This window comes from Pan troglodytes, chromosome 1 (assembly GCF_028858775.2).
Source record: "Pan troglodytes isolate AG18354 chromosome 1, NHGRI_mPanTro3-v2.0_pri, whole genome shotgun sequence".
Lineage (NCBI taxonomy): Eukaryota > Metazoa > Chordata > Mammalia > Primates > Hominidae > Pan > Pan troglodytes.
In genome coordinates, this window is record NC_072398.2 from 153700654 (window position 1) to 153719620 (window position 18967).

The following is an 18967-nucleotide window of genomic DNA, read 5'->3' on the forward strand; positions in this document are numbered from 1 at the left end:
TGATTCTGAATCAAACCATAGAAGGAGAAACATATTTGTGGACAATAATTGTCATGAAAGGTTTTCAATCAAAGGGGTGAACTAATGGCAGTGGTCTTTCAGAAAGATTAGTCTGGCCACAGGACACAAGACAGACTAGATGTGGAAAGAATGAGGACAGGGAAGGTAGTTAAGAGAAGACTCTAAAAGTTCAAATAGATGGGACTGAACATCTGGCATGAAAAGATGAGCAAGAAACAAAATTAAGGGAAGGGACACATATAAGCAAAGTGAAAAATGGGCAGGTATTTATTATTTATTGAGCTTTATGGTGTGGGGGTTTAAAACATGTCAACAAGTGTTTTTTTTACACTCCTCCTATTTTAAAAAAAAGTGGATTCTAATTCCCTTCCCCTTGAATATAGGCCAGTCTCAGTGGCTCATTCTTAACAAATAGAAAGTGATAGAAGCGACACTGTATGACTCCTGAAGCTAGGTTACAAAAGGTGATAGGGCTTCCTTCTGGCTCTCTCAAGTTAATGCCTTTAGAGCCCTGAGCTGCTATGGAGTCCAGCTACCCTGAGACTTCCATGCAGAGAGATGAGAAGAGATGCCTGAGGAGCCTCAGCTGTTCCAGCACTCAACAGCTGGAGTCTTCCCAAACCAAGCATGAGGTATACAGATTGAGAAGACTTTGAGATTACTGCAATCCCAATCACCATTTAAATGCAACCTCAAAAGCGATGCTGAGTTGAAACCAATCAGCTGAGCAGTTCTTGATTTCCTGACCCATATAAAGCACGTGAAATTATAAATATTGTTGTTTTAAGCCAGTAAGTTTTTGGGTTGATTCGTTATGCAGCAACCATGCCTTGATATACATGGCAAAATCAAAGATGACTCTAATTTTATCTTTACACAAAGTTTGGATATTGACTCTCCACTTGGCATAAGGCAATTATAAATATCTCATCAGCCTTTTAACTTTAATGGTCTTTTGTAGCATCACAGCAAATTGCAATAAAAATAAATGAATAATCATCTTCTACTAACATATTATCAATTTCAAAACCTAATTATTAAATAATTATAAACAAGCTAAGTCATTAGTTCCAGGAGAAAGCATCAACATTTTCTTTTAATATTTTCATGAAAGTGCTAATGCTTAGAAAACATATTGCATAATTAAAATTAAATCACTCTCCCTTAGGAGGAAATCAAATTTGTCTCCCTTAGGCACAGCAAATCAAATTATGAGTTTGTCAAATCAATTCACTATGCAAGTAGGATGATAGCCCTCTGAGGGTTAATTTTCTTTTATCTCTAACGTTTTTTAAAAACCATATTTATCTAGTTGAGAATTTTTCATATATCCACTCTCACTCACTCAAACTCAGAACTTACTCTATTTTAGACTCCTTAAATGGCAATGCTGAGGCTAAATTACAGATCCTAGAGGAAATCACAAATAGAAAAAGAAAAAAAAATGAACAGATAGTCATTCTACATGCTTCAGCAGGCCTCAGTCTCTCATCCCACAATGCATGCATGACAAATGGAGTTCACAAGGGCTGTGTTTGCTCCAGGGCCACAACCTTCCTAAGCACAATTCCTGGAGTCCTTTCTGTCTTACTCAAGAAGCCAGAAGGAATGCAACTGAGTAAGAGTGGCATTTAGGAGGTCATGGGGGCTTTAAAGTCCCTTCCCATCATGACCACTCCACTATGATCGTAGTAAAAATGCTTTGTGTCTGCTAGCACCAAGCATCAGTACTTTTATAAACAGCATACTTCACACCTTAGAAAACAAAAGCACCACCATGAACTGCTGCTTTCAACAGGAGTTTGAATTTGTGTTAAAGAAACCATTCCTTCAGTCATTCCCCACAAGATTGCTGAGAGTTTGGTATCAGACATGTTCGATTCCCTAGCCCGGGATTCCTTAAGTAGGGTGCACACATCCAGGAGGATGGCTCGAGATGATAAACTGGGGTGCAAAAAGAAATATTAGATCTTCTGTTCAAATTGACTTTTTAAATTTAACAAGCAGAATAAATTAAGCTTCACCAGTCTTCGGCATAAAGACTGACATTGTGGCGCCCACTGTATCAGTCACCTGTCGCCTACATAGGATCTACATATTTTGTGACACATTTTATTTTTTGTGACAAAACAACAAATAAAATCAAGTATCACTATCCAATCAGTTTAGTTTTAATCAAACCTTTGAATCCTGTCTCATAAAGTTTTTAATCAAATCTTTGAATCCTATTTCATAAAGTTTTAACCAAGTTTCTTCAAAGTAGTTTCATTTTAAATCACATTGTGCTTAAAATGTTAGTGAGATAAAATCATTTTTATACTAAAATAGAATATAAATTGCTAAAATTATTGGTTATTTCACCTTCATTTCTCCTTCTTAAATATTCTCTGTGTATGTTTTATAATTCACTTTCTAATGTATACTAAGGGCTCAAATAACTTACTGGTAGTATGCATGACCAAAAAAGTATGGCGAATAATATCCAAATGTGTTAAGTGAAAAAAACAAAAATGTGAGAGCAAGAATCTATACACATGCTTCCTTGTATAAAATATCTCTGGAAGGATAAGGTGTCTGCTTTCTGGGAAGGTACCTGGAGACAAGAATAAGAGAGAGTTTCCAGTGTATGTAATTTTATATCCTTAAAATATTCAGCTACCTAAATGTGTTGTCTATTTGAAATTAAAGTTTAAAAAAATGAGAGACCATATGCTAATCATTGTATGTATTTATACTCTATTATGCATGATTATATGTACACGTATTTTACCGTAAGGGTACATTATTCATTCATCTTTGTGTTTCCAGGACAAAGTACAATAGCCTAGAACATGATAGCATCTCAATAAATATCTGTTGTTAAATGAAACTTCTTGGAATGATTATGTGAAAAGCTCTCATCTTCTCCTGAGATACCTGTGTCATTTCATAATCTGGAATACTATGGACCTTACAGGTGTTCGCCTCTCTCCCATTCACTTTATTCTACTGCTAGAATTAAACAGTACCTTTACAAAATTATAGCTAGATTGAATAAATAAGTTCTAGTGTTCTATGCCACTGTAGGATGACTATACTTAACAATAAATATATAGTTTCAAATAGCTAAAAGGAGGATGGAGGATATTGAATGTTCCCAACATAAAGAAATGATAAATGTTTGAGATGATGGATATGCTAATCACCCTGATCTGATCACCATGCACTATATGTATTGAAACATCATTCTGTACTCCATAAATATATGATTATTGTGTATCAATTAAAAAATTAAGCTACATTAAAAAGTACAAAAAATAATATCTTTAAATGTATTGTGTTTATATCATCTGTATTTCTTGGTCCATTCTCCTGGTCTTTTTTTTTTTTTATTTTTTTGGTTGTCGTTTGTTTGATTCATTTAGTATGAGTTGATTTTAGGTTATAAAAGCCCAACAATTGTAGCTAGAGAATATTCCGGCATATTAATCTATGTTTCTAAAAAAGTAGGTGGTAGTTAAGACTGAAGCCTCAGGACCTGCTTAGCCTGGTTCAAATACCACCTCTGCCTCTTGATACATGTGACTTGGAGCAGATTCTCCAGCCTCCTTGAAAACGTAGCCTCCATCTCCTCACATATAAAATTAGAACAACTCTTCTATTCATATCATAAGATTGTTTTGAGGATTAACATCAATATATTAACATATATGGGTTCAGAACAATGGCACATAGCAAATTCTCAATATATGTTCAATATTGTCATTACTATGACTACAATTATTTTATTATTTCTCCCCCTCTTCCCCTTTGTCCATCAAGCAAATAGCCAGCTCTGTACTTCATTGCCTCACGGAAGATATGTGGCAGGCAGAGGCAAAGACTTCTGCTTTCTTACAGGCTGTGTCTTTAGGGGGAATCTTGACGGACTGGACATACCCCGCAGGGAGCAGCGTAAGGGAGAGGATCTGACTGCACAGGCATCTTTGTCTGAGGGCGTAGGCTGTACTGAAAAAGAAGTAAAAGAAGTAACAGGATCCTAAGAATCACGGCAGCAGCTGCCATGGTACCACAGGGTACGGAAAGCAAACCCACAAACCCAGTTCTGCCAGCAGAGGGCCATAACTGAGACAGGGGAGGACAGGGTGTGCTGTAGAGTATGGACTCCATCGCCTTATAAGGACCAGGTTGGTGATGGAAAGGAGAGAGAGGGCCGGGCTAGGGAGGGAGGGAAGCTGCTGTGAACTGGGGAGCACCTACCTTGCCTAACAACAGACACTACACACATGTAGGAATGTAGACTCAAAGCTGCCAAATCTCCAAAATTTTCAAGAAAAGCAAAAGTCTGCTTTTGAATTGGTAACCTCCCAATTTTAAAATTTGGTGCACACCTAAAAAATTGTCTGCAGCCCACATTCAGCCTCAGGGCTGCCTGTTTGTGACCTCAAGGTTAGAGAAAGCTAGTGGTCTAGAGTCTGTATGCCCTCCAAGATTGGAAGCCTAGCTCTGTTCTTGCCTGCTGGTGGCTTTAAGCAAGTTATCATCTGAGCCTTGGTTTCCTTACCTGTAAAGTGGAATAATGACAGCTAATCTTGGGGAGTAAAGTGATAACATGATAAAAATCAGGAATAAAATGTATACATTCAAATATAAATACTATTGTAGAAACAATATACTTTGCTTGTACCAAAAACAGAAAAAAAAATACAGAAATGGTGGAAAAACCAGATCAGTTTAACATCAATCAGTGTCTATAAATACAATAGAAAGAAGAAGTCTGGATCTTTGCAACATTTGGGGTCACAGAAATAATTTTTTTGGTACACACTTGGAAGAGAACTAGCCAGCATCATTATGAAGGAAGGTCTGCATAGGTTCTTAAAAGGCAGCTGGGGACACCAAACCACTCCTCACATGAAAATCACATGGAAGTGAATATACAAGCCTAATTAGGACAGGGAAGAAGGCAGCACTGTGGGATCAACCCCTCAGAGGGAAAAACTGGAAGAAAAACTGGATGGAAAAAAAAGACAGTACGTGTAATGGAGGGACTTTGGGTTACACTAAATATATAAAACCAAGATGCATATTTAAGAACCCCTCAGCTCTGTGGTTGTCTGTGCTGATTGCATCCGTGGTGATGTGAATGAACCAGATTGCTTAAGGGACTTTTTTTTTTTTTTTTTTTTTTTTAGACAGACTCGCTTTGTCACCCAGGCTGGAGTGTGGTGATGCAATCTTGCCTCACTGCAACCTCCGCCTCCTGGCTTCAAGTGATTCTCCTGCCTCAGCCTCTCAAGTAGTTGGGATTACAGGCATGTGCCACCACGCATGGCTGATTTTTGTATTTTTAGTAGAGACAGGGTTTTGCCATGTTGGCCAGCCTGGTCTTGAACTCCTGACCTCAAGTCATCCACCTGCCTCGGCCTCCCAAAGTGCCGGGATAACAGGCATGAGCCACCATGTCCAGCCTTAGATTGCTTTAGGAACCAATTCTTAGAAGGCAGAGTTGATAGAAGATTATGGCGAAGGGCACAGCGACCATACAACTCAACCCATATCCATGTACCTAGAAGAAGTGAGACCACCCAATGCTGATTTAGAGACGGGATTGTCAACAACTTCCTCACAGAATTGACGTGAATTATAATCATGTATTTAAACCACAGCTAGGTGCCTGGCACTTGGCACGTACTTCCTAAATATTACTTCTGCTACCATGGACTTATTTTGGAACTCTGGATTATCATCCCTTCTGGCCGCAAATAATGAATTATTATTTCTTTTTTGCTTCAGGAGCTGTAGGGGAGGAAGGGATGAGGGAAATGGGATGTGCTCATTAGTGGGCTTCTAAATGCTTCTTGCCCAGCGGTGTGAATGTCCCAGGACTCCAGCTGACAGATCACTAGAGTGGTTTCCAGCCATTCTTAGCAGTTGAAAACCTTCTTCAAAGTCTTACATGGAACCTCAGAACAGAACAAAATCAGAACTGTTCTGGGCAGCCTTTAACACCTCAAAGTGGCCTCTAAGGGTTTCATCAACCAATTTGAAAAACAGTCCCTAGAAGGAACCTGGTTCTTCTGCCTTCAAAGCCTCTGACAATGAGTAATGGATTCAGTATCAGGGGGAAAAAGCTCTGACAAAAGAAAGGGAAGAGTTGGCTCTTCTCCTTATAAGTCTATGGAGTGTTTATCTTTAATATGGTCTAACGACAATAACGACTTTCTTTTATTGAGTGTTTACCATGAGCCACAAACTGTACTAGAACTATAGATATTTTATATCATTTAATCTTCACAATAATCCTGTGAGACATTATTATTCTCATTCTTGAAAGGCAAACACCGAGGCTTCAAGAGGGTCCATAAATTAGCCAGTAGTACACATTGAATGAGAGTCAAACTACTATACTTTGCTGATGCTATAATTAACTCTATTGATTTATATGAGGAGCTGAGAAATAAGAATCTCAGAAATTAAACTCAAGATCACTTTTTATGCAGCCACTTGAATCTTTCCTTTTTCTGAATACCCATGACACAAATATTTATTTGCCACTTCAAATCAACATACATTTAATAGAACTCAGTGTAGTAAAGGAATGTTCTAAGTTGGCAGGCAGGTGTGAGGGTCCTGAAGGTGGCAGTGGTAAGAAGGGAAGAAGAAAAGAAGGAAGTTTACAACATGAATGAGTCAGCTGTGCCGTAAAGAGAACAGAAGAGAAGGCTGTCTAGGGAGACAAACAGACATACCCACAAACACAAACAATAATTCTATAAAGATGGAGCATTAAGAATTGGTTAGAAAAAAGTAGCTCATTCACAATAGTAGCAAACCTATAAACGATTATATTTAGGAACAAAACTAACAAAACCATACAAGATATTTATATGAAAAATTATAAAACCTTATTTAATGAAGAACATAAAGCTAGACTTGAATAAACAGAGTGACATGACAATCTTCATGGATGGGAATATGTGAGTTCTCTTAAAATTAATCTATATACATAATATAATCTATATTGAAATTCAAATCAAAATCTCAGCAGAATCTGACAAACTGATACTAAAATTTATAAAGAAGAATAAATGTATAGGCATACCTAACTTAAAAAAGAACAGGGCCGGGTGCGGTGGCTCATGCCTGTAATCCCAGCACTTTGGGAGGCCGAGGCGGGTGGATCACCAGGTCAGGAGATTGAGACCATCCTGGCTAACACGGTGAAACCCCGTCTCTACTAAAAATACAAAAAAAATTAGCCGGGCGTGGTTGCGGGTGCCTGTAGTCCCAGCTACTCGGGAGGCTGAGGCGGGAGAGTGCGTGAACCCGGAAGGCGGAGCTTGCAGTGAGCCGAGATCGCATCACTGCACTCCAGCCTGGGCGACTGAGTAAGACTCTGTCTCAAAAGAAAAAAAAATAAAAAACAAAAAAACAGAAGGGGTGGGATTGTTCTTTGGATATCAGGATATAATTTAGATTTCTTCAACTAGAACCATGATATTGGTGCAGAAATATATAAACAGATGAAAGAACTGAATAGAGAAACCATATACAGACCAGTGTCTATACAGGAATAAGTCATTTCAATGAAGGAAAAGATGCGCAAGTCAACAAACGTTCTTTGGACCACTGAATACATTTTTCATTTCCATTCAAAACATGCAATAAAGTTATATTGCTACCTCACACTATGCAAAAGAATTAGTGCACATAGAATAAATACCTGGACCTTTAAAACAAAACTAAAAATAACTAGAAAACTATAGAAGATTTTTATGAGACTATGGGGAACACTTTCTTAAGATCCAAATGCAAAAGCCAAAGGGAAAATAATGAAAAATACACCAATTCCAATTTAAAATTTCTGCAGGACAAAACATATCTTGAACATGACTGAGAAAAAATATAAATGAAAGAAAATATTATAAGATATGTAGCAAAGGATTAGTATCTAGAACATCCAAATCGATTTTAAAAACTCAAACAATCTAACAAGAAAAGAGTGGGGGCAGGGTTATGTTTTAGAAATTCTCAAAAAATGAAATACAAGTGGCCAAAAAACACATTTCTAAATGTTTCAGTTCACTAGTAATTTGAAGAATGCAAATTAAAATAGTGATACAGAAACACTTCTAATCCATCAGATAACCTAAAATAAAAAGGTAAGTACTGATGATAAAACAAATTTTAAAGCAACATGAAAGTTCACTAATAAAATATAATGTATTTATAGAGTGTAACATGAAATCGTTATAAGGATGAGCTAGGTCTATATGTATCAACACAGATAGGCTCAAAAACAGAATGCACAGTGATAAAAGCAAGTTATAGAATTATATAAATAGCACTGAGGAAAGAGCAGGAGCAGATCACTGTGAAAAACAGGAAGTGGTACAGCATGTCGAATGTGTAGACAGGTGTATAAAACTGGAAAATTAGTTGGGACCAGACAGTTGAATATACTGTTAATCACGATCAATTTGAGTGTTCGTGTGTGTTTATAGATTTGCTATAGACTTCCCTCCTTCATTGTCTTTCTTTTTTTCAATTTTTATTTTTATTTTAAGTTCCAGGACACGTGCAGGATGTGCAGGTTTGTTACACAGGTACATAGGTAAAAGTGTGCCATAGTACTTTGCACACCTGTCAACTCATCACCTAGGTATTAAGCCCCACATGCATTAGCTATTTTTCCTAATGTTCTCCCTCCCCCGACCCCACCACCCTGCAGGCCCCAGTGTATGCTGGTCCTCTTCCTGTGTCTATGTGTTCTCATTGTTCTGCTCCCACTTATAAGTGAGAACATGTGGTGCTCGGTTGTCTTTTTTTTTTTCAAGACAGTGTCTCACTCTGTCAGCTAGGCTGGAGTGCAGTGGCACCATGTCAGCTCACTGCAGCCTCAGCCTCCCAGGCTCAAGCAATTTTCCCACCTCAGCCTTCCGAGTAGCTGGGACTATAGGCACACGTCATCACACCCAGCTAATTTTTGTATTTTTTGCAGAGATGGAATTTTGCCATGTTGCCCAGGCTGGCCTTGAACTCCATTTTCAATAATAACGTCATGGAGCTCTTATTAGTTTCAGCTTTACTGCTTGGTTAATAAAACCTCCCTATGGAAATCCACCTTTTCGCCCCACTTCCATTCCATGAAATATGAAATTCTATAACCTTTTAAAAACACATCGCTTAGGTTGTCACTGTGGACTCTGGGCTATCTAGTGAAATCTTGGCTAGCAGCATGTTTAGTTGGCAGTGAAAAGATCTTAGACTTCCCATGCTTGCCCATCTTGATTCCTTTCCCCTCACTAACCTTTAAACAATCAGGCCAAAAGATGAGAAAAAGATTTTTTTTTTTTTTTTTTTTTTGAGACAGAGTCTCGCTGTCGCCCAGGCTGGAGTGCAGTGGCGCTATCTCAGCTCACTGCAAGCTCCATCTCCTGGAGAAACTACTATACAAAGCCAAGAAGTAGGGCCAGGTGGCTACTATGGTAGATAAGTACAGTCTTATCTCCTCCTCTTCTTTTAAAATGACAGGCCTGGGGACTGGGAGAGTCCAGCTCTTGGGCTGAGAAGTAAGGAAAAATGGCGCTATGCACAGCAAGCGGCTTGTGGTAGCCTCCTAGTTGTCTATCAAAACCTGTTTTCCTTTCTTCCATGATAACAGCTCTGTAGAGACCCATGACTGACCACTTGATCACATTTCCCACCTCCTTTACAGTCGAGATAAAGCCATGTGACTTAAATTCTCATCAATGGAGCATGAGAAATGATGTGTCTGGGACTTAAGAAACTGAGCATCACCTGAGGCGGAGCAAGATGTCAGAATAGACAGCTCCACCATCGTCCCTCTTGTAAAGACACCAAGTTGACGACTATCTATATAGAAAAAACACCTTCATGAAAACCGAAAACCAGGTGAGCACTAACAGTACCTGGTTTTAACTTCATATTGCTGAAAGAAGTACTGACAAGATAGAAAAAACAGTCCTAAATTGCAGATGCCACTCCTCCCTCATCCCTGGAAGTGGCGGTGTAGTTCTGAGAGCCTCTCTGGGTGCCAGGGGAGGGAGAACACAGAAGAAGCATTGGAGACTTCAGCACCTCACTTTCAGCATTGGAAAGATCTTCCAGACAGAAAATCAACAAAGAAACTTCATACTTAATCTGCACCTATGGACCAAATGTATCTAATAGATATTTACAGAGCATTTCATCTAAGAGCTGCAGAATACACATTCCTTTCCTCAGCACATGGATCATTCTCAAGGACAGACAATATTTTAGGTCACAAAATAAGTCTTAAAACATTAAAAAATTGAAATAAGATCAAGCATCTTCTCTAACCAAAATGGAATAAAAATAGAAATTAATAATAAGAGGAATTCTGGAAAAAATACAAATATATGTGATATATTATATAATTATACAAATATAATTTCTTGATTGACCAGTGGGTCAATCAAGAAATTAAGAAGGAAACTGAAAAAAATTTTCAAACAAATGATAATGAAAACAAAACATACCAAAATCTATGGGATACAGCAAAAGCAGTATTAAGAAGGAAGTTTATAGCTATAAGTGCCTACATCAAAAAACAGGAAAGACTTCAAATAAATAATCTAAAGATGCATCCTGAATTTTAAAAAAGCAAAAGCAAATCAAACAAAAAAAAATATGTAGAAGAAAAGAAATAAAGATCAGAGCAGAAATAAATGAAACTGAAATGAAAAAACAATAAAAGATTAAGGAAACAAAAATTTGGTTTTTTGAAAAGTAAAATGAAATTGACAAAGAAAATATTTGCAGCTTTTAGCCAGGCTAGGAAAAAAAAGAGACAAGATCCAAATAAATAAAATTGGAAATGAAAATGAAGACATTACAACTGATACTGTAGAAATTCAAGGATCATTAGCTGATATGAGCAGCTATACGCCAATAAATTGGGAAATCTAGAAGAAATGAACAAATTCCGAGATGCATGCCACTTATCAAGAAGAAATCCCAAACCTGAACAGACCAGTAACAAGTAACAAGATCAAAACTGCAATAAAAAATCTCCCAGTTAAGAAAAAGCCTGGGACCAGATGGCTTCACTGTTGAATTCTACCAAACATTTAAAGAAGAACTACTACCAATCATATTCAAACCATTCCAAAAAATAGAGGAGGAGGAAATAATTCCAAAGTCATTTTATGAAGCCAGTATTACCCTGATACCAAAACCAGAGAAAGATGTATCAAAAAAAAGAAAACTAAGAGCCAATGTCTCTGATGAATACTGATGCAAAAATCCTCAAAAAAAAAAAAAACAAAACAAAAAAAACCTAGCAAATTGAATTCAACAATGCATTAGAAAGATCATTCTTCATAACCAAGTGAGATTTATCTCTGGGATGCAAAGATGGTTCAACATACATAAATCAATCAACATGATACATCATATCAATAGAATGATGGGTAAAAATCACATGACCATTTCAATTGATGCTGAAAAGCATTTGATAAAATTAAACATCCCTTCATTACAAAAACCCTCAAAAAAATGGAGACAGAGGGAGGATACCTCAACATAACAAAAGCCATATAGGACAGACCCACAGCTAGTATCATACTGAATGGGGAAAAACTGAAGCCTTTCCTCTAAGATTGGAAACATGACAAGGATGCCTACTGTCACCATCATTATTCAACATAGTACTAGAAGTCCTAGCTAGAGCAATAGCTACACATAAAATTAAATACCTAGGAATTAACCAAACAATCTCTGTAATGAAAACTATAAAACACTGATGAAAGAAACTGAAGACACCAAAAAATGAAAAAAAATTCCATTTTCATGGATTGGAAGAATCAATATTGTCAAAATATCCATACTACCCAAGCAATCTATAGATTCAATCTAATCCCTAACAAAATACCAATGACATTCTTCACAGAAATAGAAAAAAACAACTCTAAAATGTATATAGAACCACAAAAGACCCAGAATAGCCAAAGCCATCCTGAGCAAAAAGAACAAAACTGGAAGAATCACATTACCTGACTTCAAATTATACTACAGAGCTGTAGTAACCAAAACAGCGTGGTACTGGCATGAAAACAGACACATAGACCAATCAAACACAATAGAGAACCCAGAAATAAATCCACACATCTACAGTGAACTCATTTTCAACAAAGGTATCAAGAACATACATTGGGAAAAGACAGTCTCTTTCTGCCTTAATAAATGGTTCTGGGAAAACTGGATGTCCATATGCAGAAAAATAAAACTAGACCCTTATCTCTCACCATATACAAAAATAAAATAAAAATGGATTAAAGACTTAAATCCAAGACCTCAAACTATGAAACTACTAAAAGAAAACACTGGGGGAAATCTCCAGGACATTGGTCTGGGCAAAAATGTCTTGAGCAATATCCCATAAGCACAGGCAACCAAAGAAAAGATGGACAAATGGGATCACATCAAATTTAAAAGCTTTTGCACAGCAAAGGATACAAGCAACAAAGTAAAAAGACAACCCACAGAATGGTGGGTTGCAAAAAAAATTTGCAAACTACCCCTCTGACAATGGATTAATAACCAGAATATACAAGGAGTGCAAACAACTCTATAGAAAAAAATCTAATCAAAAGACAGGCAAAAGATTTGAATAGACATTCTCAAAAGACAATATACAAATGGCAAACAGGCATGTGAAAAAGTGTTCAACATCACTGATTATCAAATAAATGCAAATCAAAACTACAATAAGATATCATCTCACCCCAGTTAAATGGTTTATATACAAAAGACAGGCAACAACAAATGCTGACGAGGATGTGGAGAAAAGGGAATCCTCGTACACTGTTTATGGGAATGTAAATAGTCCAACCACTAGGAAGAACAGTTTGGAGGTCCCTCAAAAAACTAAAAATGAAGCTCCCATATGATTCTGCAATCCCACTGCTGGGTATATAGCCAAAAGAAAGGAAATCAGTATATCGAAGAGATATCTGCATTCCTATGTTTGTTGCAGGACTGTTTACAATAGCTAAGATTTGCAAGCAAACTAAGTGTTCATCCACAGATGAATGGATAAAGCAAATGTGGTACATAAGGCCGGGCATGGTGGCTTATGCCTGTAATCCCAGCACTTTGGGAGGCAGAGGCGGGTGGATCACCCGAGGTCTGGAGTTCGAGACCAGCCTGACCAACATGGAGAAACCCCGTGTCTACTAAAAATACAAAATTAGTTGGGCGTGGTGGTGCATGCCTGTAAACTGAGCTATTCAGGAGGCTGAGGCAGGAGAATCGCTTGAACCCAGGAGACAGAGGCTGCGGTGAGCCGAGATTGTGCCATTGCATTCCAGCCTGGGCAACAAGAATGAAACTCCATGTCAAAAAAAAAAAAAAAAAAGAAAAGAAAATATGGTACATATATACAACGGAGTACTGTTTGGCCGTAAAAAAGAATGAGATCCTGTCATACGCAACAACATGGATGGAGGTGATTATGTTAAGTAAAATAAGACAGGCATAGAAAGACAAACATCACATGTTCTCACTTATTTGTGGGATCTAAAAATCAAAACAATTGAAGTCATGGAGATAGACAGTAAAAGGATGGTTATCAGAGGCCAGGAAGGGTCGGTAATAAGGGGTTGTGGATGTGTCGGGGGGTGGAGGCAGAGATGGTTAATGGGTACAAAAAATGTTAGAAAGAATGAATAAGACCTACTATTTGATAGCAAAACAGGGAGACTATAGTCAATAATAACTGTACATTTTAAAATAACTTAAAGAGTGTAATTGGATTGTTTGCAACTCAATGGATAAATGCTTGAGGGGATGGATATCCCATTCTTCATGATGTGCTTATTTCACACTGCACACCTGTATCCAAATATCTCATGTGCCCCTTAAATATATATACCTAATATGTACCCACAAAAGTTAAAATAAAAAAAGTTTAAAAAAGAATTTGAGCATAGATCCTCTGCACTCTCTTCCCCTTCCAATCAGCTGGAACCTGGCCATGGCAGTGACCTAGCTTTCAACATGCAGATGTCTACAATGTCCCAGGGCAGTTGTTCTGAAATTGTGCTCTTAAACCTCTGAGGATCGTCAAGACCCCTTCCAGAAGGTCATAGGTCAAAACTATTTTCCTACTAACACTATGACATTATGCGCCTTTTTCACTCTCACTTTCTCACAAAGGTACAGTGGAGTTTCGCAGTGGCGACAGGAAGTGTGATGTCACAGCAGTTTGAATACAAAAGCAGATATGAGAATACAACTCTCTTCTATTAGCTGGAAGTTAAAGAGATTTGCAAATATATAAAGCAATATCTCTCTCAACACTTTTTAAGTTTCAGAAAATATGATTACTTTTCTAAAAATATGTTATTCAGGTTAACTTGTATGGATTTATTGTTATTTTGAAGGACTTAACAAATATTTTAAAATTTGTTTTGATTTCTCATATGGTGAATATCAATAGATATAGCACATATAAATGAAAGCTTTTTGAGGTCCTTAATAATTTTTAAAAAGTGTAAAGAGGTCCTGTGACCAAAAATTTTAGAGCTGTTGCTCTAGAGTTGGAAAGACAATGAGCTGGAAAAAACCCCGCATCTCTGCATGAATGTGAGGACTGAAACTGCCCTCCCCTCATTCACAGTGAGGCCATCCATTATATAAAAGGGAAATAAGTTTCTGTATTATGCTACTGTGTCATTGTGTCTTTCTATTATAGCACCTGGGATTTACTCTAAATAATACAGCCAATAGTTACATAAGTGGGGGCATGCTACTATATCAAAAAAACTAAAACATGTGACGTTGATTTGCTTGGGTAGTAAGGGCACAGACATTTTAGGATGGAAAGTTGATAACCCCTGTTATGTCATTGCATAACATCATTATTACTGTGATAACTTGGGAAGCAGGTCATGTTCCAATGGAGCCCATAGCTAAAGAAATGGCTGGAAAGAGCTAGAGTGTCTGTGTACGCTGACTGCTCTTTGCTGCGTTTAGCAACATATTACAAGAAATAGATTAACTCAAGAAAGAATTGACTGCTTTGCGAGCAGATATAAGAAAAAAGAAAGTATGCACTAATTTAAGACCGCACAAGGTTAAAAAAGCCAACTGCCTGTATACCTCCAAACAGCAGGAGATTAGGCTATTGCAAAAAGAATTCCCATTTACCCACGACTACCACCAAAAAAAAGGGCACCTAGCCCTGAAGCAAAACCTAGACTAAGGATGCTGCCTTTCTACCCAAGCCTGCTGTTTTAGATGGCCTCAAGCTAATTGTCATTAAAATGAGAAAGCAAAGAAATCACCACTATGCAATATATCTGCGTAATGAAACTGCACTTGTACCCTCAATCTATAAAAATGAACAGAAAAAGGAAAAACGGGAAGATAAAAAAGAAAGCAGCTTAATAACTATCTCTGGAAAAGGACTTATGATATAGTTACTAGCACGGACTGGAAGCTTTTTGCTTTTTCCTCTTTTTGAGAGGAAATCTACCAAATTTGGAAAGAAACAGTTTTTACCAAAATAAACATAATTCTAGCCAAAAAAGGCATTTTTTTTTAACTTAAAATAGGTCTCAGCCAGTTGCGGTGGCTCACACCTGTAATCCCAGCACTTAGGAGGCTGAGAGAGGATGATCACTTGAGGCCAGGAGTTTGAAACCAGCCTGGGTAACACAGGGAGCCCCTGTCTCCACAAAAAGTTTTTAAAAAACTAGCTGAGTGTGGTCCAGGAGTTCGAGGCTGCAGTGAGCTACAGTGGTGCCCCTGCACTCCACCCTGGCTGACAGAGAAGGATCTTGTCACTTAGGAAAAAAAAAAAAAGGAGAGGATAGCATATTAGTCTCCAATATACTACTTCAATGTGTCATGCAGATAATGGACAAGGAAGAACTTCTCAGAGGAACTGCCAGGGCAAGGACCTTTGCAATCCCTGCCTAACAGGATTCACTATGGTTCAGTGAGTACTGTGTATATTCTCAAACTTTCCTTTTTTGAATAGGAGCCTTTATTTCATTGTCCTGGGCTTGCTCCTCCACTCTTTATTAGTGGTAGACAAGGAAGATAACGTGAAGTTCAGTTTCCAGGTGGCTGAGTATGAGAAGTCAAAGCTAGATCTGATGAAGAAAACTATATATAGAGTAGAGATTCTCCACTTTTGAACTAAATGATGGGACTCTGGTTGTTTTACTTGGGGAGTGAGTGAGTACATTGTATGTGTGGGAAGAAGGGAGCAGGCGAGCATTTGCATGGCCAGAGAGGCAAACTGTGGGAGAAGATGCTAGTTAGTTCTCCCAGACTTCCATAGTAATAGCATTGCTGCCAGGCACCTGGCTGCCCAGCTGGACTCTACTTCCCAGCCTTCCTCTCAGTTCCAACAGGACTAAATTCTCAGCAATGCCTTGTGAGCAGAAGCGATGGATGTCACTTCCAGATCTGAGACTTCAGACCTTCACATTCTCTTCCCCTTCCATTCCAGCTGGAACCCATATGTGATGACAACACTTTTTCAACCACGCGGCCAGTGACAGTGTCCTAGGAGATGGCAGAAAAACCTGGGAGGAACCATGGTCCCTAAATGACCTCAAGGAAAAAGCTGCCCAGTCAAGCTGGACTGTTCATATGGAGACTATTCCAAAAGAAGAAAAATACACTTCTTCATCCTAAAAGCCATTTAAGTGTTAGGCCCTTTTGTTACAGTGGTCTGACCATCACCCATATATGGCTGATACCAGAAATTCACCTCTTCTCACACCCCCGATCTGTGAGGAAATCTTGGGGAAAATGTTGGCATGTGTGTATGTGCCTACATTTGCACTAACAAACAAACAAACAAAAACTAAGTTAAAGCAAAACCTTGAGGAGATGCAGTATAATAAAAAAATATAGTTGTATCCTTTATGATAAACCACTAAATGTGTTTTTCTGGGTTCTGAGTCACTGCAGTGAATTATACAACCTGTGGAGAGTGTTATGGAAACCTTGAATTTATAGACTGTCAATCAGAAGTACAGGTGGTTGCTGGGACTTGCAACTGATGTCTGAAGCAGGAACAGACTTGTGGAACTAAGCTCTTAACCTGTGGGGTCTGAACTAACTCTGGATAGTGTCCAAGTTGAACTGAATTCTTAGGCACCCAGTTGGTGTTGGAGAATTGGAGAACTGGTGTGGAAGACCCCACACATTTGGTCTCAGAAGTGGTAGCAGAAAAAAAGACACCCCAGAAGCTTAAGCCTACACAGGGTGTAGAATAATCAGGGCTGACCCTGACACTGCTTTACATAAACATTTCAGCTTTGCCTCCACACCCGCTTAACTCCCGCAGGATGAGCAAAGATGACATTGACCTCAGACACCTCTGTACTGCCCACAGTGGCAAAGAACCTCTAGGCTGCCGGAATGTCAACCTAAGAAGATGTTAAATTGGAACTTTTCAGCCTCAGAAGTGTGGTTGAAAACAATAAATGTAAGTTACTGCTCATTCTACATAGAGATAACAGACCATCCTATAGAATTTGCTAACAGACCCCAAATTGGTACTGTTACCCGTGACTAGGCTACATAAGAGAAGATGTAGATTGATCAGGTATCCAGAGAGTTACCAGAGGGTTATGCTTTTCGGAGGGAATCCTCTCTTCCCTCCCTCTCCCACCTACTGCAAGTCACATGAGTAGGAATTTCAGGATTCTGATACACCACCTTAGCTTTCTGAGTCTGAATCTGGTCCAAGCTGGGGACAGCAGATATATAAAGTGAATAAGAAATTAAAGTTTTGATTTAGATTGGACTGAACTTTTTAAGAGCTGAAAATGAGATATTTTGTTAATGTTTTTTAAGTCACCAGAAAAGCCAGGGACTCTTCCTGAGTTATGATTCAACAAAAAAGAAAGATATTCAACATAGCATGTTTAAAAAGCAATTAAAAAAAATCAAGTAGCTTCATCTGCTTGTACCTACCAAGTTTAGCACATTCAATATGTGGGTGGGAGAACCAGGTTTGGGTGGCAATGCCTGCCTCCCTGCCTATCACACTTCTACCAATAATCAAGAATCACATGGAATGGCTGCTATAGCACCCGCTTTCAACAGCAATATAATGTGGTAGCAACAGCAATAACAAAACTTCATCAGATATTTTCCAGTTTTTCTCTCTTCAAAGCCAGAACAATTAGAACCAAGCCTTTAAGCTGACTGAGCACCAGAGTTTCTGGACTTATGGTGGGAGAGGAAACCTAAGAAGGGGAGGCAGACATTCTAGCACAATAGGTGATCCAAAACCGTTAATGGGAACATTCAAAAAAATGTTTTGTAAAGCTACCCCTGGCCGTGAACTGCCCAACTCCAGGCTTCTTTCATGTGATGCATAAACTGACATCATATTTTACCTAATACTGTTTAATACAATATCTGTAATATGTTAAATGCTCCTTGAAATAAATAAGAAAAAGATTAAAAAGTCTGTAGAAAAATGGGCAAAGGAGAACAAGCAATTCACATAAGGAAGAAATACACATGGCCAATGAGTGTATGAAAATATACTTAACCTTAATAGTAACCCATGAAATGCAAATTTAAAACACAAAATGCCATTTACTTATCAGGTTTGCAAAAATTTTAAACATGAATCGTATCTGGTTGGAAAGGGTCTGTAGAAAAAGATACTCTCATTCAACATTGATATAACTTGGAAAAGTCATTATAAAAATTTAGAATGCATTTGTATATGAGCATGTGCACATGTGTCCATACATGTATGTATGCATGTAAGTATAGAAAAAGGTCTGGAAGAATATATAACAAACCTAACAGTACTCCTATTTCTCAGGAAAGGAGGAGCAGCGGAATGGGAGGGTATTGATGGACTTTCACGTTTTACAGATAGTCTTAAAATTTGTATGAGCATATATTACTTCTGTAATTAAAAGAAAATTTTTTT

At 38.0% G+C, this 18967-nt stretch overlaps 1 protein-coding gene across 2 annotated transcripts in view; it reads right to left on the reverse strand.

Annotated features, from left to right (window-relative positions):
• Nucleotides 1-18967, reverse strand: part of AK5 (adenylate kinase 5) — a 279688-nt gene that overhangs the window by 243738 nt on the left and 16983 nt on the right. The gene's annotated exons all lie outside the window — the stretch shown is intronic.